General features: G+C 42.5%; 1 pseudogene; it reads right to left on the reverse strand.

The window, feature by feature from the left end:
* Positions 1-3,345: 3,345 nt before the first annotated feature.
* LOC149323819 (uncharacterized) lies at positions 3,346-26,579 on the reverse strand (annotated as a pseudogene).
* Positions 26,580-27,664: the final 1,085 nt, after the last annotated feature.

The following is a 27,664-nucleotide window of genomic DNA, read 5'->3' on the forward strand; positions in this document are numbered from 1 at the left end:
TCTTTCAGTTAATAACAATAATTAAAAAATAAACCACAGTACTGGCATGAAACAGAAGGATTAGGGAAAGTTGTTAATCAAATTCACACTATTCTGAAAGCAGGGGACTAAGAAACAGCAGGAATGAGCTGGTAGATGTTGAGGGCTGCTGAGTACCATAATATGAATTTTGATTATGTTTAGTTTTAGATTTCCAAAGTATAAGATTTAAATTCTATGTAGCACAGCTAAGATGCAGATATTTTGTTTTGTGTCGTACCTTGCAGTTAACATTTTGTGGCAGGTATTTAGAGCAGAGGGAAAACTGAATTTATTGACATGAATATTGTATATTCTCAAGGGGTTCCAGCTCCTTTCAACAGACCCTTGCATGTTTTTAAGCATGTTTCTGCTTAAAAAACTCCCTAACCCCTGTGGTGCAACATGCTCTTTCCTTGCTGTTTTTAAACAACATGTGGTGCTGTTTCTAAACAACATGTGGATTTATACTGGAGCTTAAACAATTTATTGCCCTTTCACAGAGGAGAAGGGTTGACAGAGTAATTCTGCAGGGATGATAAACCCATAGCAGTGGGATCATCACTTCCTGAGGTCAGCATGCTTTGAGCAAGTCAGAAAGTGGGAGTGTTTCCCTACCCCTTCCTGATCCATTCAAAGCTATGGCTCTGAGTTTGCAAGACCTGAGCAAGCTATTGATGACTGGGGCTCATAGAGGCCTCCATAAATTGAACCTGACATGATGGCAATTCATATCAAAGTAAATCTGTGGTGTTTTGATACTGTTGAATTTCAGTTTTAATCAGCTCTTCGCCACTGGTAAAGAATGATGGGTGAAGGAATTTATCAATAATGGGAGGGCAAAACATTCCCCACTTCTTCTATATCCCATCAGAGGTGTACTGACAGGATGTAGGTCTGCATGCCAATTTTCTTCTTTGCCACAGGTTTTCAAATATTTGAGGACTACTTTTACGATTCCTCTGCAATTAATTAATCACGCCCACTGCTTTATATATTTTATATATTTTCATGCAAAACCTTTCTTCTGGCTCCTGATTCTCCCCTGAAATCCCTCCATTCTGTTCTCAGCAAGTTCAGTGTTTGATTGATAAAATTATCATGCAAGTGGAGACTAAAATTAATAGCTTTGCTTCTTGGCATTAAATGTGACATGCTCATCTTGATATTATGGAATGATAAAAGGCTAATTTTGGGCACTTTTTAAGCTTAGAGGTAGGATAGGATGAGGTAAAATGCATAATCTTGCTGTATTGCCTACTGTGTTAAAACAGTCCTGTATTTTTAAGAAGAATACAAAAATGAAACAGATGCTTTACAAGCTTTGCACCCATGTAAGGATACTGTAGTAATTCTAAATGGCAATGCTTTACTGTTTAGGATCAAATGTTCTTACTCTGAAATATGGCACTAGCTGGTGGCTTTAGTATCAGTGAATCCCTGCTAGGATTCAACGTAAAAGGAGCTCTTCAAGCTGCTAAACCCAATTGCCAAACTAGATAAATAATCTTGGGCAGTTCTTTTGAAGTTCACACTTAAGCCCAGAGTGGACCCCTCACCCCACTAATATGGAAAGCACCAGCTGCCTTTGGAAAATACCTACTCCATTTCAGTGTGGGGGTGAGGATCACAATGGGTGACACATTGGTTGGGGTGTGCAGCTGCTGCACCTAACCCTTCTTCTCTACTGCTCAGGCTCTCTCTGCAAGGAGAAAGCCAAGACAAAAGAAGAAGAGAAGGGGCAGGGCACATTTCTTCTGTCCTGTCCTGCTGCCCCACTTGCAGAAAAGGACAAAGGGAGGGCAGGGTAGGCTGCTGCCTCTTGGCAGCCCTTTCTGAGTTTAGTAGGGTAGCAGGGGAGAGCGGGGTATTAGCCATAGTGCATTTTCCACAAAGCGATGGGACATATACACACCACACCCACATGAGGTCAGCCTAGGGTTGCCATATCCTGGTTTCTGCTGGGACATTCACAGTTTTTAACTGTTTTGAATGTCCTGTCCCAGATGTGGAGTCAGTCCCAGCTCCCGGCGCCCATCTCCTCCTCCACTGCCTCCTCCTTTGTTGTCAGTCCTGCAGCGGCAGCATGATGCAAGGCCTAGCTGCAAGGATGGCTCAGCTGGCTAGGCCCAAGAGAAAGAGACCACTGCGGCAGCAAAGCTTCTTCCAGCAGCAGGGGAGCCGTGTGGGGCCTGGCCAGCCAGCTAGGCCCTAAAAAAGGAGGCAGCAGCCACAGCAAAGCCTCCTCTAGCAGCTTCTCCACCATGTGGGGCCTAGCCAGCTGGCTAGGCCACAGAGAACGAGGCCGTCACCACGGCAAAGCCTCTTCCAGAGGCAGGGGAGCTGAGAGGGGCCTAGCTGGCTGGCTAGACCCAAAAAGAGCAGGCTGCCGTGGCGGCAAAACTCCTCCAGTGGCTCCTCTGCTGTGTGGGGTCTGGCCGGCCAGCTAGGCCCCAAAAAAGGAGGCTGCCACTGCGGCAAAGCCTCCTCCAAGGCGAGGGAGCTGCGCGGGGCCTGGCCCTAAAAAAACATTCAAAAGCATATATCACATAACTAATATTGCATGTTCTAAAGTGTGATCATTTGTATCATCGTTGATCAATACAATTTATAAATTCTATCATTTTATTTGTATAGGTGCAATATGTATAATAACCACATTTTGCACCTATACAAATAAAATGATGTGAGTGAGAGAGAACGGTGAAGGGCAGGATCCAATGTGACTTCCAAAAACAACAAAAATATTTACAATCTTTTTTTTTTAAAGACCACCTGAAGCCCAGTGGACCTGAGTTAGCTAATTGGGAGACGCCCTCGAAGAGTGGCACCTTTAAAATGCTGGCTCCTCGGCCCCCTCCCCAGACCACCTGGTTACACTGGCCCAGAGAAGGATGCGGAGGAGAGCAGCAGAGTATTTTATGCTGGCTCCAAAGCCCCCAGCACACTTGGCTGCACTAGCCTAGAGGATAACTATTTTAGACATGTAATTGTTAATAGATTGTTTTTTTGCTGCTAGGAGAGAGTTGGGGATTGTTATTTAGATTATTATGCTATGTCATGTATTTTGGATTTTTTGTACTTTGTACTTTTCTATGTATTTTTGACTTCTTGTCTAATTAATCTATTGTATTATGTTTGCTGTGATGCATTTGATGTGTGTGTGGGGTGTACTTTGTATTTTGCTCCATTTGCTTTGTAATCCACCTTGATTCCACAAGGAAAAGGCAGAATATAAATAAATCATAGCATTATTAAATTATTTGCTTGCTGGGCCATGTGTGGTGTATGGTTTCAAAATCATTTCTTGCTTGCCAAATGAGACCTTCATGAAACCCAGGTGGTAACTACCAAAGTGTACCACCAGCACGTCAGGTCGAAGGCCAACACAGTCCTCAAACCAGAACTTGAGTAGACCATTTCAATGTAGGCTTTGTCTGCCCAACCATTTGACTGTGGCGATGTCACTAAGCCTGAGGTGGGAACCAAGATGGCGAGATTGTGCTTGTCTTGCTGCCCAGTAAACCATATTGTATCCACAGATGAGGACACGGAATCTATCATAACGTACCCTGAAAACTAGAAAAGGCAAAAGTTAATGTTTACTTCAAAGTATGAACATTGCACACATATTTTCTGAAAGCTAGCAGATTTCCACCTTCCAATGTACTTAATTGTTGCATCGTCCATCCCAATAGCAGCTGCAGTAAATGCTGCTGCAATGCTGAATGAATGGGCACTAAATTTGACTCCCTGGAGCCCAAGGTTTGCCAAAGCCTTAGTTGCCACTGTACAAAATTGAAATTGAGTCAAAGGAGATCAATCAACATGTTGAAAGAGAGGACCCTGAAACTGGCCCCTTAGGGGTAAATATTCCTAAAAGTCCTGAACGGGGCAAAGACCCACTAAAGAAGATTTGTTTAATGTGATATAGTTCCCTTTACCTTTTTGATCAGTCTTAGACCTCCTAATTTTCAAAGTCGCTGTCTGGTTCATCAAAACTAAATCCTCAAAGAATAAAGCCCTGTTTGATGTGTCATTTTTTGATTACAAGACCAGCTCGCTAATTCGTAATGCTCCAAAGAATGTGGTTAAAGCTGTTGCATGGAATAAAGTGGCTTCATAATGGCAGAAATATAAATTAGCCCCATGTTCTCTCAAACCCCAAAGATTCTCTGGCGTGATGGGAGCCCTATCGTCATGTCTGATACCCTGAATCCTGGCCCATCCCTCTGAAGTTTTATGAACCCTAAAATCTGATGTGTGATCAATCAATCCCTGTGCCTTGGCAGCGGCTAGGGCAGATAACTTATTTTTAATGATCTGAGATGTGAGCCCTTTTTTATATAGATACACACAAAACTGAAGGCAATGATCCACTGGTGTAGGCTACATGGGGCTTAAACCATATTCATGACAAACTGCTCAATAACTTTGCATGGCCTTTTGTAATTAGAATGTGTGTTGTCTGAAAGTGAAGCACTTATTCCCTTTGCCACCTCATCCCCCCCAAGCATCCACAGTTCTTCCGGAATCGCTGGCGGTTTGAGATCCACCTCTGGAGCCAGCTGTCTGAAATGACACATTTGTTGACCAGAAAGGGCATCAGCGATTTCATTGTCTACTCCAGGGACATGGAAGGCCTTGAATAGGATGTTATGCCTCAAAAACTTAAGGACAAACACCCTAACCAGATTCATGACCCAACGGGACTTGAGTGTATGATCTGTATTTGAGCTATGGCAGTTTTTCATATATTCAGTGCATTGTCCATTTCCCTCCCAACATTTTTATTGACCTTTTACATGGGTATCTGAAACAAAAGCAAACACAACCTCATGACTCCTCTCCTCCCCATATTTATACTATATACACGACTTCCCACACTCCAACACCTAAGACAAAATTATATGTCTTTTATGTACTTCTTCATTAACATCACTACATCAACAATCACTCCTTCCATATATTAACAAATGTAAGCAGCACCTTCATAAATCAAGACTAAAAAGGTGCACATATAGCCTTCCCTCCAGTCTTATAAAAAATTGAGTAAAGTCTTTCCAATCTTTCACAAAGCTGTCTGATGATTTTTCTTCAATAATAGTAGATAGTTTGTCAATTTCTGCCAATTCTAAAGTTTTTAATGGCCATTCTTCTTTAGACAGAATTTCTGAGCTCTTTGATATGTTTAGAGCGGTTGAACTGCCAATATCACAGCATGTATCACTTTGTAATTTAAACTTCTAATCTGATAATTTGATATACCTAATAGGAACAATTCTGGGTTAAACACTATTTTAGTTTTAACATATTCTGCAAGATTTTTTGTATTTGTTTCCAGAACTGTCCTTCAAAAAAAGAAAAAGAAAAGAAAAATACTACTTTAAAATCCAATATATTTTTATATGCAACATTTTCTCACACACAACTTTTTCATGTACCATGTTATAATATCAATTTTCTTTTTCTTTTCTTTTTATCTAAGGAAGACACATTTTTGCACTTAAAAATTTGTTTTTATGTTAAATTATGAGCCAAAAACTGCACGGCAAAATTGGAACAGAATATGAAATCTATGCTTCTTAAGCAGAAGGATATTTGCATATCACTATGCATATTGTTGCTCCAGGAGTTCTTTAGATAAGGCTATTGAGAGAAAAATCATATGTAGATGCCTTATATGCTTAGAAGTGCACTATGGGGTGGGAGGAAGAAAGATATTATGAGGCGAATATATTCTTGGCACACTGCATAATGAAAGATTCTCTGGGATGATTTTAAGAAGCACTTTGACCTAAATGCTATTAATATTTCAAACATATTTCAAGCAAATTATGAGCTGCAGTTTTAAAGAAAAAAGCAGGCCAAATGAAATTATTTTTCATGTGTTCAAGAGCTGTATTTTTTTTCAATTATCCTAACTTGAAAAATTTGCAGCACACAGTCATTTGTATTGAATATGGTGGCTAGAAGAACTCTTTCCTGTCCCACCTTGTTCGTTTTACCAGATGGTAGCTTTCTCCATGGTTGATTTATCGCTGTAGCATTGAACCAGAAGTAAGAAGGAAAGAAACATGAATGAAAGGATGCAAATAAACACTGGGAATTCACACTGGTCACTACCTCAAATTGTGCCACCTGCAGAGAGTCTGCAAATTGGGCATGCCAAAAATGTGTGCTTGAATAGTGATTACAACAAATCTTGGGCTAAACCACTTGGATTTAAAAAAAAAATTAATCACTAGGTTATACAATGCCATCAGTATACACAATGGTTTGCAAATGGATGTGATAAACTAGCTTATACTAGTCAATTTATAGGGCTATCTAGCTCTGTACTGTCTAGCAATTACTCACCAAGGTTTCAGTATTTTTGTCCCTACCTGAAAATCCCAGAGATTAAACCTAGGGCTGCTTGCTACCGAGCAGCAGCCTTTTCAGCTGCTGGCCATGATGAATGGTCAAAAGCACTATTTAAATACAAGAGGTATAGCCATTCTCAGAATGAAGATCATGTTGGATCTGACTATCATGATGCTGTTAATAATGAGAAGCCTTGCAGGAAAAAAAGGAAGTGGCATCTATAATTCAACATTTCAAACAAAACAAAATATGTAAGGATTCAAATCCAAATGTTCAATCACTGAGCATTCGAACACTATGGATGGATGGAGAAATCTGTCAATTTCATATTCTCTCACATTTTTTAATTTTTAAAATTATTTTCATACTTTCACATATGAAGAAATTTGCAAATTTTTGAAATTTCTTGGTGGATGGGGTGTGTGTGTCAAAAATTGAACACAAGAGAATTCTCATCCATGGCTACCTTGCACAGAAATGCATAATTTGACCACATCTAAATTTAGTTCCTGAATATCAATCAACGTTTCCTCTTTTCCCTATGAAAATCCTGCTTAACTGATATGAAAATGGATCTTATAACACCTTTGAGACTAACTGAAAGAATGCTTCTCCCCGACCATTTGGGCTGGGGAGGAGATTTTGCTGGCCTCTCATTAGAGACCAGCATGTTAAAGGAAAACAGCATGCTCTGCTGGCTGTTGGGAGAGGAGGGGGCGGGGTTTAGCTTGCTTGGGGCTTCCCTGCCCAAACTCCTCTCACTTGGCTTCAAACGCTGGAGCAGGAAGGAGGCCTGAGATGCCTGTTCCTGCCCAGCACTCCTGTGGCCAGCCTTGGAGAAGAGGGGCCTGAAAGCCGGCTTGATTCAGGATAAGCCAGCAGGAAGCCAGCTGGCCTGATTGTGGGAAGCCCTTGGCAGGACAAGAGATCTCTGGAGGCTAAGTGATGGGGCTGGGAAGGGGGCTTGGGTCCTTCTTCACAGCAGCCCTCAGTTGGGCTTCTGGGGGAGGAAGAGAATATCCCCTTCAAGTTCTGTGCCTGCTACCTTCCTCCCCCTGTTAATAGTTTCAGTAGCAGCCATTTGGTTGGAGGCTTGGCAGCCATTTTGTATTGGCAGCCATTTCATATAGCTGCCTTGCAGCCTTGTTGTGGGAAGAAGGCCTGGGGCTCAGTGAGGAGGGTCCTTCCACTGCAGAGGGCCCCAACTTTACATAACAATCCTCAATCAGACCTATTCCACTGATACCTTAAAGGACTCAGATCCTGTCTGATGTTGGGAGCTAAGCAGTGTCTGCCCTGGTTAGTATTTGGGTGGGAGGCTGGCAGTGCTGCAGGCTATATTTCAGAGGAAAGAAGTGGCAATGCCACCTCTGAGTCTTATTTTAGGCTAAAAAGGTTCATGCTAAGCTGGGTTTGCCCAGATGGCTTTTGTAGGGGAATGTGCCCATAAACACAAGAGCAGCTGGTGTTTCATTCACTGCTGGCTGCCTCCCTTGCTGCTGAGAAGTGTGGCAGCCATTTTCTATTGGCAGCCATTTTCTATAGCTGCATTTGCAGCCTTCTTCTGGGGAGGCCTGTGGCTCAGTGAGGGTGCTATGCATCTCCAGGGGCCCTAGTTTGGCATAACAATCTCTAATCAGTCATTTGGGAATAAAAGTTTTCATGCTAAGCTGGTGTTTAATTCATTCTATAACAGCATTCAGTGCTGGCTACCCTCCCTTGCTGATTTGGTTGAGGCTCAGCAGCCATTTTGTATTGGCAGCCAATTTATATAACTGCATTCCCAGACTTGTTTGGGGAGGTCTCTGGCTCAGTTGGGAGGTCAAACAACTATAGAGGGCCACAGATTGCCATAACAATCTGTAATCAGTCATTTTGGAATAAAATTTTCATGCTAAGCCAGGTTGGCCTGGACGTTTTTTGGGAGGGAGTCTGCAAATAAACGCAAGGGCAGCTGGTGCTTAATTCCCTTTATAACAGCATTCTGTGCTGGCTACCCTCCTTTACTGATCAGTGTGGCAGCCAATTTTTATTATTATTATTATTTCCCCAGCCATTTATTATTCTCACATTGTCAGCCTTATTGAGAGGATGTCTGTGCTTCTACAAGGGGTGTCATACAATTTCAGGGGACCCCAGTTCCACATGTCAAGTGTTAATCAGCCATTTTCAAATTAATTTTGATGCTAAGCTGGGTCCAGTATGGATGATATTTGGAGGGGAGTCCACCGTTAAATACAAGGATGGCTGGTGACACAAACATATACATTCATTAATGTTGGGATGGGTGATATATTATGCAATTCAAGTTTGTTCTGTTCAGTATGGCCTTTGTTTTTTGGAGCACATCCTTATAATAGGAACTATCATTTACTCAGTTAAAGTAATTGCTAATAGCTCCAAAGAAAGGAATAGAGGGAGAAGGGCCCTGCCCCCAAAGAGGATGATAGTGATAAAGATATTCATTGGGATTCAGTGCTATCCAGGTTGCAGGCTTTGGAATCTGAGAGGGTGGAATATGTTCCAAATGCATCTTCTGGGCATATGTCAGCTGTGATGTTGGAACAAAAGAGATTATTTAACAAAGTTTGCTCTCGTCTTACTCCCCTTGAGCAGTTACAAGCCCAAGATGAGGGTTCTTCGCAGTCAATGTGTCAGGGGGCTTCCAGAGGGTGAGCGAACTACAGTGGATGGTAATGTTTCAGACATTTCACCAGGTGAGGAACTTGAGCAACAGTTTCTTTCATCACTGGTCACTTGACCACGGGGTCCAGGCCAGTTGCAGGCTGTATCACAGCCTAACCCCATACCTGGGACTTCCATGGCTACAGGGGTGCCATCTTCCCCTTCTGCTAGGCCTACACAAGGTGAGCGCTTGCATAGTGGACATCTGGTCCAGAAAACGCCTATTTTGTCTTCCTTTCATGGTTCAGAACCAACAAGCCAACAACAAAAACTGTTATGCTGGGAGTTTGGCTCACAGGGTGTCTGTAACCGAAAGCCCTGTAGGTTTAAGCATGAATGCTCATTGTGTGGAGGGAATGAATCCTTTAATAACTGCACCCTGATAAGGGGACAAATGGGACATAAGGACCAAGATACGAGAAAGGTAGGTGGCCCTGCCACCCCTGCTACAAAAGGGACCTAGCTCATTAGATGCTGATACCTTCTCTATCTGGCTGAAACGTTATCCCATCAGAGAGGCTGCATTGTTCTTGTTAAAAGGTTTTACTTATGGTTTGAAGATCCCCTTTTTGTGATATTTCGTCCCCCTTTCTGGCTCCTAACTTAAAATTAGTTAGGCAAATGGGAGACCTGGCATATAAATGATAATCAAGGAAGTTCCGAAGATAGGTTGATTGGACTCTTCCAGGTACCTCCTGTTCCAGACCTGTGGGTCTCTCCATTGGGATAGTCCCTAAGAAGACACTGGGGAAATTCCAGCTTTGACATCATCTTTCTTTTACCAAGAGAGACTGTGTTAAGGATGCCATTCCACACCAATTGGCTACTGTTAAATATATCTCTTTGGCACTTCCATGAGGGAAGTCAACAAATACGGATTGAAAGCAGAGTTGGCAAAATGTGATATTCAGCTTTTCTCCTGTTGCCAGTTCACCCAGGCAAATTTGATTGGTTAGGTTTTAGTTTTGGTGGTACATTTTATATGGATCTGACACTTCCTATGGGGTGCTGAATGTCTTGTTCAAATTTTCAAATGTTTAGCACATTTTTGAAATGGGTGTTTAAGACCAAATTGGGCTTAAAAGGGGTTATACATTATTTAGATGATTTCCTGTTCATGGGGGCATCTAGCTCTGGACAGTGTCTCCAATTACTACAGTGTTTTGAAACATTAGCTGGAGAGTTGGGGGTTCCTTTCTCACCAAAGTAAGACAGAGGGACATGCCAATAGTTTACCTTCCTAGGTAAAATTGTAGATATGGTTAACCAATGCTGGTAGAGGGTCAACTGCTTTGCTTCCCTTAGAAAGGCAACACTAAGGTAATTTCAAGAGCTCATTGGCCACTTTAATTTCAACTTTAGGGTTGTGGCCCCAGGTAGGGCCTTCTTAAGATGTCTCTGTGATGCCTTTGGTGGGATTTCACACCCTTACCATAGGACAAGGTTGATGCAAACTATCCACCATTTGATCTATTCTTAGATAAGTTCAGTGATATAACCATTTGGAGAGAGGTTAAGAAGCTAGATGCCCAGCTACATATTTTCTGATAATACAGGTTCAATAGGCTTTCTAGTCCACTTTTTGAAAAGATGGTATGCCCACAGGTGGCCTGTGCAATAATTAGAATCAGATATTACTTTAGACTTAACATTCTTGCAATTGTTCCCCATTTTAGTTGTCGTACATTTATGGACAAGCGAGTTGGCCAACTCTGGTGTGACAACATGGTGTTTGTACAAGTAGTGAGTTCACTGACCTCTAGATCACATAAAGTCATGAGATTAAAATGTGCATTCACATTGCATTGCTTGTCGCATAACATTCTCTTCGCAGCCTCCCTGGAATTGATAATGAGATTCCTGATTCTATTTCTTGTATGCAGATGGAGCGATTCAGGCAACTAGCTCCAGAGGTGGCAGATTCTCTACACCAGAGGTGGCAGATTCTCTACACCTGATGCTAACGGACATATGGAATATTGGCAGGGAAAATTAGTTCTGGCTTTGGGATTGTCATTGACGCCTGCATCAAAGAAAACCTGTGTTGGGGCGGCCAATGAATTTATGACAGTCCAAAGATGCTCAGGGTTGGCTGACCGGTACCCTGTGTCTGTTATACATTTCTTACAGTTTTGTGTGTCCTTACATGATAAAGGATTAACAGTTTTGTCTAGACAGAACAGGCTTTCGGCTATAACCTTTTGGCTACAGCCATGGTACTTCAAGTGATTTTAGGATACATAAGCTACTGGAATGATGGTACAGGGAAGCTATAATAACTAAGGACCCACACAAGCTTCTGTCACCCAATACTTTAAAGGGTCTCAGTGTTATTTGGCCATCTCTATCCACTTCCTCTTATAAGGCAATGCTTTTCCATGCAGCCACACTAAATGCCTTTTTTGGCATGCTGAGGATAAGCGAGCTAGTGGTAGCTTCAAGACAAGATTTCTCCAATAAGGCCCTGTTATTTCAAGATGTTACTCTATCCGAGCAGTCTATTTTCCTTTTTATCCATTCCTCCAAATCAGACCAGGCAAAAAATGACAAGGTGCTGCAACTACTATCATTCAGTGATAAATAGCTCTGTCCTGTTAGAGCTTTAGACAAATTCCTACAAGTTAAAGGACATACCCCTGGCCCTTTGTTATGCTATTTGGATGGGCTACCAATCACCAGGTTCCAGTTTTGTTCAGTTCCAGAAAGAATATTAAATTGTTTATGCTTTAACGGAGTTGTATTTGCCACATACTCCTTTTGTATAGGGGCTGCATCTACAGTGGCTGCCTTGGGCGTACATCAACGAGATATGCAGAGGATCGGTCGATGAAATCTCAGGTCTATGGGTCATGTTTGCGACCTCTGACTTATTGATGGTGTTTTTGTATGATCTGTTTCAGATGCAGTACACCCTGTGATGAGACACCATGTGTGGATCTGCGGACACATCATGGTGTTCTGTGTGGTTCGCCAAGCCAGGAGGTGCCATTTTGGAAGCCAGCTGGGGCTATCAGATAAGGCCATTGTTGAATGGAAAGAAAAACGTGTCCTGTGGTGGCACGGGCTACTGTCTTTGGCGAAGGCCAGTTTCTGCTCCCTCTTGTTTTGGAGATACATTTGGGAGGCAATGATTTGGTTTAAGCCATTCATGACATGCGGTGCATTCATGAGAGATGGCATTTTGTTATGCTGTTAGAGTCGGCAAAGCTGCCACACCAAGTTTGGGGCGGTGGAGGTGATCCACGCCTTTACAATAGGGCCTGTAAAAGGGCCAACAATAAGATCTGCAAGGCTATGAATGGAGGACTGGGTTTCTACCTGGTTCACGATGATATCATGTTGCTTAAGCCTGAGCTCTACTGAGCGGATGGCATCCACGTTTTTGAAGTGGGGAACCAGCTCTTTCTTCGAGATCTGCAAGCAGGGGTTTTGGCTGTTTGGCCAGCCTTGTGGGGGATAGGGGCTAAGCGGACGCTTGCCCCTTATCTGTGGCATAGGCGGGGGGAGATAGATGTTTCGGTGAACACCTCGGCACCCTCCTAAAGGGTGAAGCTAGGTCTCTGGAAATCACGTTTAGGTCTTGCGAGTAAACGTGAAGGGAAAGAGACTTGCCTTGGGGCTGGCTTGAGATTTAAACCCTCACTTAAGTCTGGCGAGTTAAGTGGGGGAGTCTTGGGTTGGCCTTCCGGATGCCGGCCGGGGAGCAACCCAAAGTATGGATTGCCCTTGGGGCACAGGTGTTTTCGCCCTTTGGAAGCTGGGGAATTGGTCTTGGAGCAGACCATCTGCCAGCTGTTCCTACACAAGGTTCTCCCCCCTGGTTTTTTGCAGTTCTCGAAGAAATAAGTTTAAATAAGTTGAGTTAAATAAAGTTGCCCATTGTATAACCCAGTTCTCTGTGTCTGGTCTCATTATTAATGAGTTGGTCAGCAATGCTTCTCCCCGACCATTTGGGCTGGGGAGGAGATTTTGCTGGCCTCTCATTAGAGACCAGCATGTTAAAGGAAAACAGCATGCTCTGCTGGCTGTTGGGAGAGGAGGGGGCGGGGTTTAGCTTGCTTGGGGCTTCCCTGCCCAAACTCCTCTCACTTGGCTTCAAACGCTGGCCCACCCCCCCACCTCGACATCAGTGTGAAAATTAATTCTGGTCGCCTCGGGGCCGGGTAGGAATTTTCTCCCCTTTCCAAGGGTTTTTTCGCCTACCCCACACTGTTGGTTGAGGACTTTGACAATTGGCATGGGTGTGGTCATAAATAGGTTCCACGCATAGGCGGGGGGAGATAGATGTTTCGGTGAACACCTCGGCACCCTCCTAAAGGGTGAAGCTAGGTCTCTGGAAATCACGTTTAGGTCTTGCGAGTAAACGTGAAGGGAAAGAGACTTGCCTTGGGGCTGGCTTGAGATTTAAACCCTCACTTAAGTCTGGCGAGTTAAGTGGGGGAGTCTTGGGTTGGCCTTCCGGATGCCGGCCGGGGAGCAACCCAAAGTATGGATTGCCCTTGGGGCACAGGTGTTTTCGCCCTTTGGAAGCTGGGGAATTGGTCTTGGAGCAGACCATCTGCCAGCTGTTCCTACACAAGGTTCTCCCCCCTGGTTTTTTGCAGTTCTCGAAGAAATAAGTTTAAATAAGTTGAGTTAAATAAAGTTGCCCATTGTATAACCCAGTTCTCTGTGTCTGGTCTCATTATTAATGAGTTGGTCAGCAAAGAAATGCATTTGAGCAAGTAGGCTAAAGTCTACAAATACTGATTTTCCAGACTAACATGGCTATGTCTTTGAATTCTACCACTAAGCTTAACTGAAAGGATGACATGGACAATTCACATTTTTCAAAGCTCCTGGTGTGTAAAATGAGAATAGGAATAATCAAAAAGTTTTGACAAGTAAGCAACAAAAGACAATAAAACTTTGCCATCCACAAAGGGCTGTGGGAATGATTAGTGACTGCAGATAAATGGTTTCTTCATCAGAGCCAAGGCATATTGAGGTGTAGCTTTCAAGGTCTGCAAAATTTAAGTCTTCCTTTAAGAGTGCATTATCTTTCTGAGGTTAGCCAAGGAAGTAGCATCTAAAAGTTGCCTACTACTCTGCTCTAAAGGGCATTAAATACATGTTCTGAGGTATTTTGCTTACTTGCTTTTCCTTACTCTCCATTAATAATCCATACATCTCATTCTAATATTCACAGAGAGGAGCATATGTGCTGATGTTAAGTATGCAACCTCTGTCTATTCTTGGTTTTTAAAATTCTCAGTTTGTTACATACAACAATATATATTATATATTATATACACAGTTATTCAGAGGAATTCATCCTGCAATGAGGATGGGGTTCCGCCCACACATTTTTTTTTATCGAGTAAAGTGTCTGTGTCTCTGCTATCCTTTTCTTATGGACATTTAACTTTGATTTATTGTTGCCAATTGAGGGGGCTGGAATACTTAGAAGGAGAAGAACTGTAGCAGCCTCTTCCGCAGAGCATCTCTGGTACCATTCTGTTTCTTCTCTTCCCTTTATGTCTGAGGTCTGCTCCCTCTTTATCCTTCTCTCACCTTCTTCTTCCTCTTCCTTATCACCCCCCCCCCAAAGAAACACATACAAACATAGTCAAAAGAGCAATGTGGAGCTTTCCTCCTGAGATCCTCCACCTCAAACTGCCATATGGGTTTAATGTATAATGCATGAGAAGCTGCACAAGCAACGGTTGATTCAGAAAGGAGAGTGGCAGAGGCTGGGCTCAGGAGGCACTAATAATTAGAAAATCAAACAGCATTTCACTGTTGTTCTAGTCATTTCATTGCAATTTAATAAGCCCAGCTCAAACACTTCCATTTTAACCCCCAAAAGATATTGTCACCTTTCCCCATCACAGTACAACTATTGCCCAAATACATTTCTTTGCTACTGCTGATCAGATTCATTTGTCTTGCTTTGCCTGTTAAAATAACAGTGCACTGAATCTTAAGATATAGAAATTGCTTAAAAGGGAAATTTTTGCTCTCCAAAGTTCTGGACCCTTTACTCCCAGAAGTGTCAGCCAGTATGGCCAATGATAAATAATTATGGTAGCAATAGTCCAAAAGGTTTCGGGCAAATGTTCCATAAACCCATCTAAAAATGACATGTCTGCAATTAAGTAACTATACCATTTTAAAATGCTATTTGAGTTGCATTGGCTTAGCATGGTGAGCCTCCCCATCACTCAATTTGGTTTCAGTTTGCTCACTGGGATACAGCTACTGTATATGTAAATATATTATTCAGGATTTAAGACAAGCATACTTCCCAAATCTTCTTGCAAATGTCAAGGCCTGGATCTGGGAAATTTTTTTTGCATGAAGCTCTCCTACTGAGCTACAGCTCTTCTCCAGAATTTAACAACAGATGGACAGAATAAAATAATGGAGAGCAAACCCATAATTTTCTACCTTCATTAAATGGCTCTGATGCTTAACACACTTACAAGAGAGTCAGCTTCACTGAATTTAGTGTGGCAGATGTCCAAGTCAACATAGGCTCATAGGGTATTCATGTTTCCTTATGAAGGAAGTAAAGACACTTTTAAAAATTTGTTCTTAAGGTAAATTTTGTTGAGCAATGAAGAACTATATCAGCATCATTTTTCTTGGCATCTTTGGCTCAAGATGCACTATTTAGATCAAGATACACCCCTTTGATATCTCTGATTTCTACAATCCAAAATCAGTTTCCAAAATTATAATCTATATATATCGTTTTTTGGAAAACATACACTTTTTCCTCCATTGCAGGGGAAGAGAGGTGTTTTTTTTAAAAAGTAGATTGAAGAAAGCATCTATATGATATCCTTGGACTCCTATGCTTTTAGCTATTTACTTAAAACACTGATTCATTGATCTTTGGCAAATGGTCACCTACATTTAATTTGAATTTACATGCAAATAAGATCTAGAAGATAAATCATAATAACTTGAATGACCTGGAGGTCTGTCAGAAAAAGCTTTTGAGGTGCTTGTTGGGAGTACTTCCAAGAGAATCCAGATGTGTGCCTCAGAACAGAGAGGTGGGATCTGTAAAAGCTAGGGCTAAGATGGCAGCCCTTTTGGATTATAAGAGGTTTTGGGACAGAGGACTGCCTTGTTTAGGTGGAAAATGGAGCAAAGGTGGGTGGATTAAACTTGTTCAAAACTCATTTACTGCTAAAACCTTTTCAACAGTTTTTTTTTTTAAATCTTTCCTGGAGCTAGAAACAAGCTGAGGGACTGGATCCATATGCTGGATAATGATCAGGACATAGTTTCAATTAAATATTCAAATATTTCCCATTGGTATCATCTGTTAAAATCAAATCACACATGAACTCAATATTTACAGATGCTTACCTTTGCTCATCTGAGAACTGCATTTACAAAACAGTTTCCAAACTATGCCAACATCTATTTTTGATGGCAGATATAGAAATGTTCTGAGAAATGTAAGGCTCTGCTTGTTTGATGTAGGAGAGATAGAGGATATTTCACTCTATTTACTCTATAGCCAGCTTTCTCAAAACTTCAGGAAGAGGTTCTTGGGACAGATTTTAACTTTCTTACAGGGTGAGAGCTCTTGCATGAAACCATGCTGGTTACTATCAGACTATGATCCTTATGTCACAGATAAAACAGCTTTATTTGCTAAAGTTGCTAAAAATATTTGTGCTAGTTGTTTGAAAGATATTGCTATAGACTGTGCAAGGGGATTCCCTGATTTTTTTTTGGTTGAGGTATAGATATACATGTACATATTTTATGTATTATTTTATTGGATTGGTTAGGGTTAGGGCACTAGTGGCTATGTTTCAGCACCTTGGATAGCTTGGTTTATATTGAACCTGGATGAATTCACTGCCTCATTGACATGGAACCCATAAGCCACCACTAGGTTTCAGTTTAATGTAGACATCTTGCATTTCCTGAATCCACTGAGAATGTCCCCCACAACCTTCTCCCAACCTTCTCTAACTGAATGGGACCAACCTACTAACAGCCAGAGTATACCATTTCTGCTTCCTAGCATCACTGTTTGCTAGTAATGTCTCAAGAAAATGAAAAAAAAAAAAAATCTCATTTGGTTGGGACAAAACATACCCTAATACATTTCTTGAGACAAATTTAGTTGTTTTTAATATATTTTTTAAAAAGTAAAATAAAAGAATATGGCCAGTGGTTGAATCGGGGGTACTCCATGACAATTGGAGTTTATCGTACTGGCCCTGAAATGGGCCCAGTGTGTTCTAAACGTGCACACGCACGGGCACACACAGAACGGGATGGGGCCAAGAACCCCATTTTATCACATGCTGGAACGCCGCCTTTGCCACTGGGTGTTCCAGTTGCATTCCTGTTCTGTCCCAGAGGGTGCCACTTCTAAGAACTGTTCTAAAGCGTTCTCAGAAATGGCGCCCTCTGGGTCGGAACAGGAATGTAACTGGAATGCCTGGCGGCAAAGGCGGTGTTCCAGCATGCGATAAAATGGGGTTATTGGCCCCATCCTGTTCTGTGCGCGCCCATGCATGCACACGTTTAGAATGCACTGGGCCCGTTTCAGGGCCAGTACAATAAACTCCAATGTTATAGCAAGCCTATAGTGTCACTCTTGTTCTGTGTAGACATTGCAACTAAACATGACTTTGTGGGATTAAATTAGCCTTATGCAACCCACCCAAAAAGTGACTTACTTCCCAAATATGCATCTGCATGTGAAATGGTATCACTTTTGCAAATCCACTTTTGCAACCTTGAACTGAATGTGGGATGTTCCACATCAGACAAAAATATCCAAGCACTTCTGTAGGGGAGTTTATGCATGTACCAGCAGGTTTCAGCCAGTGTCACCAAAGTGTTGTGGTTAATATTTCAGTAATGGAAAGGTAGAAGATCAGATGTGACCTCTTGGAAAGCCTATGCAGACACATTTTTGGCTTTCAAATTTTGGACAATAACTCCCACCAATTCACTCAATTTCTCTATGGTAATCACAGCTGGTGAGAGTTACCATCCAATGGAAATGGTCAAAAACCATGTTTTTCAGTTGTTGAGGAACCCTGATAAAAATCCTTGATTGATAAAACATTTTGCAGTTCAGGACCACACAAAATTCACACAAGCTTGTTTTGCACAGAAAACAGCAGTTTCTCACAGGAAACAGGATTTGATGGACAGAAAATAAAATTTCTATTCAGAAATACTATTTTTCTGCACAAAAAGGACTGTTTTCTATGAAAAACAACCAAGTTCTAATTTTGTACAAAACTGATTCCAAATTACAAATAGAACTGTGTGAAGAAATAACTGCTAAAATTACTTGTTGCTTCCTTTAAACAGAAGTTTAGCGAAGAATTACATTCCTAATCTGGATGAATGCAAATTGCCCACCCCATACTGAAAATGAAGCAGTTATTTGAGGCACTACACCTGCATGATGTAGTATACTGGCGAATATATGACATGGCAGCATACCCTTTTAATTTTATTCCACTCCCCAACACAGAAAGAAATATTTCCCTACATGCTGCAGTTTTTCATTCTTCTCAAATTCAGCCACATCTCTCCTAATAGTGCTAAATATAATCACATGGCATAAAATGTGAATAAGAAAGTACTGCACATGTTCCTATATAGCCCTCTAAAAGATCCCACTTCTTTAAGATGCATTATTTCTAGCTATTTCTCATTTTTTAAATCTTGTCTCTCTCATGTTCTTGTGAGCCCCTCCTTCCCGCCCACCTAAACAAAAGAATTACTTCTGGCTGTAATCCTAGATTTTTCTATATACCCCAAACACAGCCTCATAATCCTCACTCTATTTTTGCAAATATTTTGCAAATCCCATTACAAGCTTTAGATGTGGAGTATAGCTGAACAATCTGTCTTCAAGATTTACTAGTGTGAGCTCCTTTTAATGTATTGTATTTTCATGGGAATACTGGGTGGTGTCATGGTGAAAGACTTGCCCAGGGTGATCTATGCCTTAATTACTTGAGATCTGGACCAGAGCCTGGCAACATTAATTTGCCCCCCCCCCCCCAAAAAAAAAAAAAAATCCTCTCTTTTTCAAGCATTGATACAGCTACCAGAATCTTGTAGTAACGCTTCTGGGATTTGTCATTGGAATTATTGCAAATCATTCTACATAGGGCTGCCCTTGAAGAAGCGGCAATTGTTCAGATCAGAATTCTGATTCTCTGTGGCTAAATTAACACGATTGCATATAAGAAGAACATGATTCTCTTACTGAGGCAGTTAAACCGGCTTCCTGTTTATTTCCATACCTTTTGCCATTTGAGACTGGAGATTTTATAGCACCTTTCAGACTAACAGTGGGGCTGTTCAGACCAGCCTCAAAGGCCATCCACGGGGCGGAGTCGGGCTGCTGCATCCACATGATGCACACCCTGACTCTGCCCCCAGGGTGCTGTGATGCTGTGCCACGCTGCACAGTGTGTGGTGTGACAGCACCAAAGGAATGCCACCAAGCCGCAGCAAAGCGGATGTGGCACTCTTTCCGGGGTGCAAAAAGGACCCGCTTTTTTGGCTCCTTTTCCTACCCTGGAAAGGCCACATCGGGCCTACAGCATGTGGTTGCTGCAGCCCCAATCTGGCACAAAAAGGATTGGTCTGTTGAGCCCCTGTGTGAAACAAGTTGTAGCATAAGCTTTCATAGACATGCTAGATTACTACACTACACTCTTATAGTGCTGCTATTCCACTTTAACTGCTCTGGCTTTCTCCTGTTGCATTCTGGGATTTGAAGTTTAGGGAAGGGCATTTAGAATTCTCAGCCAGAGAGCTCTTGGGCCTCACTGAACTATAAGCCTCAGAATGTAACAGGAGGCAGCCATAGCAGTAAAAGTGGAATATAAGAATGTAGTGCGGCAATGTGGTCTGTCTACTTGCTTGGAGTATTTGAACCACCTTCTTCCATAAGGATTTGACTTCTGTGGTCACTATGACTTCTGTGGTCACCATCAGAGGGTCTCCTTTGTCTCCTATCATCCTCAGAAATTCAGTCAGTTGGGATCAGGAGAAGAGCCTTTCTACTTCCAATGATCATAAGTAAATGTGGGAGGGCTCTCCTTTCCACTTTGGGGAGAGATGCCTCCCCTATATGAATCACAGGCCACTGCTGCTTTTTGATGGATGTCCCTCTAACCCTCTTGCATCCAGCTGCTTTGAGCTCCTATGGGAAGGAAAATGTGGGTGCAATCCATTCAGAAACACTTTGTCATCCCTCCCCCCAATCTAGAACCTGCTGTTTCTTCATGATCTGAATCCCTTCCCACTGTGGGAGGACACAGAGCCATGCATCATGAACAACACATACATATAAAATCTCAGCTTGTACATGTAACACTGCAGCTATGTTATGCAACTCTGATGTAGGATCTCAGCCATTCTGTGACAGCGGTTGGCCTTTACCCAGCATTGCCATCAAAAAGTGGCCCATGGTCTATAATTTATGTTAAACACACACACACACACACTTATTTATTTGAGATGGTCCTAGTGGTTGGAAAGTATCTTCTCAGTCAAGGTTTTGCATCGTGTAAGGCTGAAGGAAATGGATTTTTAGTGGTGCCTCATGACATGAATCCCCAGTGAACACTGGTATCCTGTTACCACAACTGCAGAAATGAGAGAAATTCCTAGTACTATACAATGAAGCAATCCAGCTACAAACTAAAATAGATATAGGGAACTTTTGATACTCCAGACGTTTTAGCCTACTACTTCCATCAGTCCCACCCACAGCTATCAACAGTAAAGCACTGTATAAATTGTAGTTCAGCACATAGCAATCAGCAGATATATTATTGGAATCTGGTACAATTGTGGGAGTGAACCACTTCATGTTGAGCTGCAAGTTCATCATCAGCAATGCAAACTTTCCATTTAAATTTTAAACTAAAAGAAAACAAAAAGAAAATGCCTTGATGCAGACTGCAATTTTAGATTCTGTTCTGAATAATTATTTTGGCAGCCTTTCCCACATAAGTTCCACGTACCAATTCCCCATGACAGTCCATGTGTATTTACTAATGAAGTGCTCTCTGGTTTCCTAAATCACTTTTGCTCTCTTAATTATTCTGCTTGAAGATTCAACTTGCTTTTTAGTTTGGGTTCATTAAATTACACCTTTATAGCAAAGTGACAGGTAGGGAATTTTTGTTCCCAGAAGGAAGGAAGGAAGGAAGGAAGGAAGGAAGGAAGGAAGGAAAGAAATATGCTTACTGTCTGGATGACTTGTGTTATGAGAAATTTAAGGGCAATGCAAGAAGGATATGTACATGTTTATGAGACATGCAGGATTCTGGTTCCTTTCTATTAGGGATGAACTAATCCTGAATGTTTTTCAGGATTAAGACCTCATGTCAAATGTTCATGTTAAAGAACAATTTCCTCTGCGAATTTGCAATGTGTCAAGCATTTATTATGGCTACCTATGATGTAATATTCTGAATATACCCTAAGACATTTATCAGTTCAGATATTATTTGATACAATGCTAAAAGCACTAGCATGAGTGGACATGTATACAATGACCCACAAAGCACTGGACATAGAGGGTGTTAACTGCATGTAGCCACAACCATGAAGAATGCATGGGGAGAAAGCTTACTAGAAATCACAGCTGCACCCCCCCCCCCCCACACACACACACACTGCATTTCTGGCATGAAACTGACAACCAAAGGATAGTTCTTCCAGATCAAACAAGGCCAAATTCCCTTTTATCTTGTATGTGTTCCCCAACACCCAAAATATATCCTCTTCGTTTTGGAAACTCAGATCTGTCTAAGTGTTGTAAAGTCCATGAAACGTCATCAGTCACAATCAAAACTTCTCATTCTCCCAAACATTCAAAGAAACTCCTCAGTTTAGAAACCTTCTCAGGTTCCATCAGAGATAATCAGACTTTTGGATTTTCTACAGAACTTTCATGGAATAAAGGTGTAAATATTACTCTGAAAACAAAAACTTTTTGCTGCAGTTGCAGCAGCTTGTTTTTCCCCTGCATACACGACAACATTTTTCAGAGTCCTTTGTTCCTGTCCTCTCCCAAAACTTTCAGGCTCAAGCGCCCTAACTTGAGCCTTCATTCTTCCTGGCTATCTATGGATTTTTCTCTTCAATAATAATAATAGAGTTTATTTATATGCCGCCCAATCACTGGGAATCCGGGTGGCTTACAACAGAGGGGATAATACAAGGCAATAACAGTAAACATGAAGTAAAAAACAAATGTAACATAACAATGCATTAAACAATAACAATAAAATAAGATAGCAATCAACAATAGCAATGAATAACAAAAATACATAGCAATTATAGTAACAATAAAATTAACAAAGCAAAATACATAACAAAGCAATTAACAGAGCAAAACAAGTAAAAAGAAATTATATAATAATAGCAAATGCAGCTTTATTCAAGACAGGTATCTGCCTCAACCAATACTCAGTTTTCACTGTCTCTTTTCAGTTCTCTGTATCCTGTTAGCTCCGTATGCTGTGGTTTTAATGTGTTATCTTAGAATGTATGCTAATTACTATTATTCTTGATAAACCTATTTATAGTTCCTTGTGCCTGGAGTCTCCATAATGAGTACTGGTATAGCTAGTGCCAGTTCCTGCATATCACATTACCCTCTTTTGCATGGCCAAGTTCAGTGGTTTTCCCAAATTAATTCAGGTAGATTGCAACTGCTAGTGGAAGCTCCATATATTTAGGGTAACAATGATCATGATGCTCTCCCTTTTTGGTGATGCAGACAGAAGTGAAAAGATATTGAGGTCTAATCTGCATTGAAGAAATAATGCTGTTTGACAAGGCCTTAACTGTCATGGCTCCATCCTATGGAATCCTGGATTTTGTAGTTTGTTGTGTCACCAGAGCTCTCTAACAGCTAAGTATCTTACAAAACTATAAATCTCAGAATTCCAAAGCATTGAGTCATGTCAGTTAATTCTGCAGTGTAGATGCAGCCCAAATTTAGTAAGGACCTTGCAGAATCAGTGGTAGGATGTAGTTTCCATGTCAGTGAGATGGCATATTTGCTCTGTCTTAGGGCCCAAACACAGAGGCCAAAATAAGGCTGCTTCAGGTCACTTTAGAGGTATGCTGTTTAAATGATGCATGTGTCCTAAGAGGCTGGAAGCTGTGCCAAAGCCATGCTACTTTGGCGCAGCTTCTGGCTTCTTGAGATGCATGTGTCATTTAAACGGCTTACCTCCAAAGTGACCTGAAGTAGCTTTATTTTGGTCAGTCTGTCTGGGCCCCTAGTCTGAATATTAAAAGGGATATCTGTATCATATCCTCCAAATAATTTAATGTTCTTGGAAGTTCTTTTAACGATCATACTAAAACTCAGGGTAGATTCACTGTCACAGTGGCGGGTTATAGACCGCCCATTTGGGGCGGTCTGCACCCGCCCCTTTCCCCAGTGTATCGGGGCCTCAGTGTGCAGAGCGGCAGCCGCTGAGGCCCCGATCCGCCGCTTTTCAGGCTGCGGGGAAGCAGCAAAATGCCGCTTCCCCGCAGCCTGAAAAGGGGTGTCCCTGGGGCTTCAAGCCCCAAGGACACCCCGCGGCGGCGGGGAGAAGAGAAAGGGGCCCTTTCTCTTTTAGTCCGCTGGGTGCAGCCGTCTAAAGGCTGCGCCCAGCGGACTAAACCAGAAAGGAGCTCCGAAACGGAGCTCCTTCCTGCTCCGTGTTCAGGGCGCACTAAGTGCCCTGGCACAGAGCAAGGACGTCACGTCCGCACCGCCACGTCTAGAGGCGGCGCGGCCGTGACGTCCTCACGGCGGCGGCCGTATGGAAGGGCCGCCGCCATTTAGTGCGTGATGAGCACGCACTAGGGTTAGGGCGGTGTGGAAGCACCGCCCTTTTGTAACCCTAGTGCATGCTCGTCACGCACTAAAGTGCCGGTCTGTAACCAGCCAGTGACATAGAAGCAACAAACAACACTCAGCTCAATGGTATGTGGATTCAGTGTGAAGAATGTATGGTGGATTGGATAGTTTTAGTGGAAGTAGGTTTGATCTGATAGTTTTAGGACAAAATATTAACCATGAAGTTCAGTTTAACTTCAGGTTCTTTTCTTTTATCAGCTGACATTGTGAGGGGCCAATCAGATAAAGACCTGGGCATGCCAAATATAATTTTTCATTAATTTCATTCTTGAAAGTAACGGTGACTAATTTTAGTAATTTTCTTTGATCTACAAAAGTCTCCAAAAACTGTCTAGTTTTTCAAGATCATTTTTTGTACGAGATTTCTGTGCAAAAATTACATGTGGCATTGTTGTGCACTAAACAGCAGTTATTTTTATTTCTGCTGAAAATGCTGTTTTCTGTGCAAAAGAATCCCTGTGTGATTTTTGTACAGAATAACTCCCAAACTATAAAGATTATCTTCCATCCAGGACTGAACTAATCAATGTTCCCTGGATGACTGGGAAACCATTTTTTGACCATGTTCTGAATACCTGACTGTTCCCATCCTTACCAGACATGGAAATAGTGAAGATTTGACATTTTGTCCCCTGCTCTGCAATTGCAATTTCTACTAAGAAATAAAACCCCATATCTTTCAAATTGTTATTCACAATGGCTCGAGAAATTCCACTGGGATAATACTGTTATGTGATTTGGAATGCAATCTTCAGTTTGCATGAGCATTCCACCACTGGAATCTGCTGCTCAGCTGTGAGGGGGTGGTACCTGTGAAAGAGGCATTTCAAAAGCTTGCTTGCAGGCAGAAGCACCAAACCACCATCGGACTCTGCTGCCCAGCTGTGAAGGGGGCAGTACCTGTGAGAGAGGCCAAGCCTTGAAGTCGCTTCAACTACTGCTGGATTTGCTGTCAGTTGAGAACATAGAAAGAGGCAGTGCCAGTGGGAGCAGCACTTTCAAAGCCTCCAGGCCAGCAGCAAGCTTACCAGTGCCAGAATACTTGTGCCTGCGGAGAAGGAGGCAGTGCCAGTGGCAGCAGCACTTTCAAAGCTGGATCGCTGGTCAGACCCCAGCCCAGCAGCAAACTCACACCAGCACCAGCGCGGGAACACTTACACCTCACTGGCCAAAACTTCCAGATTAATCTGGATTAATGCCAGATTTATAACCAGCTGGAACTGCAGATATAGGCAGTCTATTCTGATGCAAGTGGACACAGTGAACACGGAGTTGAACCTCATGCCTTGCTCCTCTTATTCTCTTGAAATAGACATTCTAGGAGTTTGATTTATATTTAGTGGCTACAGTTTATAGGAGGATTACATAAGTAGATACCTTCATAATTATGTCTTTTATCTGACCTCTAATTTTTTTCAGATAAATTTGTAATAACATCACTAGTGGCCCATATGGGAACGAATTACATTGTCTTAATCCTCCATATATTGACATTGTTATCAACCAGCCACTTCATGGAGGAAGATAGAAATGGTCAGGGAATTAATACTGTGGATGGAGGAAATTATGGGATTGCTGATTCTAATTGTTGAGCGGCTAATGGAGTAGTGTGGGGTAATGGAAGATATAGCATTAACAGGGTGAAAATGATGTATAAGGGAAGGTGGGATCGATGCTTAAAATACATCTCACCTTCCATTCACCCTGTTAGCCCAAAAGAACCAGGGAGCATTCCAGCCATACCACAGACCCTTACCCTGCTCCTATGTAATGCCAGGTTGGTTAGAAATAAGACTCATATAATCTACGACCTATTAGAGGAGGAAGATGCCGACCTGGCATGTTTTACAGAAACCTGGCTGGGCAATGATAGTAATGTGACCTGGGTACAAGCCCTCCCAGCTGGGTATATTGTTAAAGAGCAGGTTAGGGAAAGTGGGCGAGGAGGGGGAGTTGCCTTGGTCCATAAAAACATCTTCACAGTGACCAGGAGACCTATCCAGAAAACTGACCACATCAAGTGTATTTACCTGACCCTCAAGGCCAGGGACAGTCCAGGGATTCTGTTGGTATACTGTCCACCCCATTGCCGAACAGACTCCCTGGCTGAGCGGACACAGCTGGTCTCGGAGCTGGTGTTGGATTCTCACAGGCTTCTGGTCCTGGAGGACTTCAACATCCCCTTCAAGTCAGGCTCATTAGATCTAACAGGTACAGCTTGGGAGTTCATGACTTCCATGACAGACATGGGCCTGTCCCAGTTAGTTTCAGGGCCAACACATTGTGCAGGTAATACACTCAATGTGGTCTTTAGTATGGATCAGGAACAGCCGTGGGCAGAGGTTATTCAGACCTCTGCTCTGTCATGGACAGACCATTTCTTGGTCAAAGTGGGACTGAAGGCTACTACCCAGATCCCCCTTGGGGGTGGAGGACCTATTAGAATGGTCAGCCCTTGAAGGCTGATGGAACCGATTAGGTTCCAGGAAGCCCTAGAGGGTTTTATTGCTGGGAATGACGGCGATTCTGTTAAAGCCTTGGTTGATACCTGGATTAACAATTTTACCAGGGGTATCGACATTATCGCCCCCGAGCATCCTTTCTGACCTGCTTCATATAGGAAACCATGGTACACGCAAGATCTTCATAAGATGCGCAACGACTAGAGCGCCGCTGGTGGAAACATCAACTTTTATCTGATAAGACATGCCATAGAGACTCTTTGAAGTCCTATGGAATGGCGATGGATGCAGCAAAGGATTCTTTCTATGCTGCATGCATTGTGTCTGCAAGGTCTCGTCCAGCAGAGCTGTTCAGGGTGGTTAATGAGCTAACTACTCTGCCTCCCGCCCAGAACCTTCTTTTGGAGTCAACTAAAGCCTGCTGTGATGCATTCAGTGATTTTTTCGCAGATAAAATCACTCAGATAAGAATTGATCTGGACGCGGGCATTAGAACAGAAACAGTAAGAGAGATGTCCAATGACTCTGTGGACTACATTAAACTGGATCATTTTGAGTTTGTAAATACCGATGAAGTGGACAAGCTTTTTGGAAGTGTAAGGAGGACAGCGTGCCCCCTCAATCCTTGCCCATCATGGTTGACCACCCAGGGAGGTGATGCAGTAAAAACTTTGTTAAGATCTATAATTAATGCATCTTTTAGGGAGGGAAAATTTCCAGATCAACTAAAACAAGCGGTGGTTAAACCCCTCTTGAAAAAACCCTCCCGAGACCCCCTGGTGAGAAATAACTATAGACCCTTCTCCCTTCTACCATTCTTGGGCAAGGGGATTGAGAGTAGGGCAGTTGCCTTCCAACTCCAAGCTGTCTTGGAGGAAGCCGATTATCTGGACACATTTCAAACCGACTTCAGGGCAGGATACAGAGTTGAGACTGCCATGATTGCATGAGTCGATGATCTCCGTCTGGGTATTGACAGGGGAAGTGTGACCCTGTTGGTGCTCTTGGACATCTTAGTGGCCTTTGATACCATTGACTATGGTATCTTTCTGGAATGCCTGAGGGAGTTAGGTATTGGAGGCACTGCACTCCAGTGGCTCCATTCCCACCTCTCAGGCAGATTCCAGATGGTGATGTTGGGGGACAGCTGCTCTTCAAAAAGAGAGCTGACATCTGGTGTCCCTCAGGGTGCCATCCTGTCCCC

Source organism: Sceloporus occidentalis, unplaced genomic scaffold, assembly GCF_023333645.1.
Source record: "Sceloporus occidentalis isolate IW3139 unplaced genomic scaffold, rSceOcc1.0.p SCAF_1, whole genome shotgun sequence".
NCBI lineage: Eukaryota > Metazoa > Chordata > Lepidosauria > Squamata > Phrynosomatidae > Sceloporus > Sceloporus occidentalis.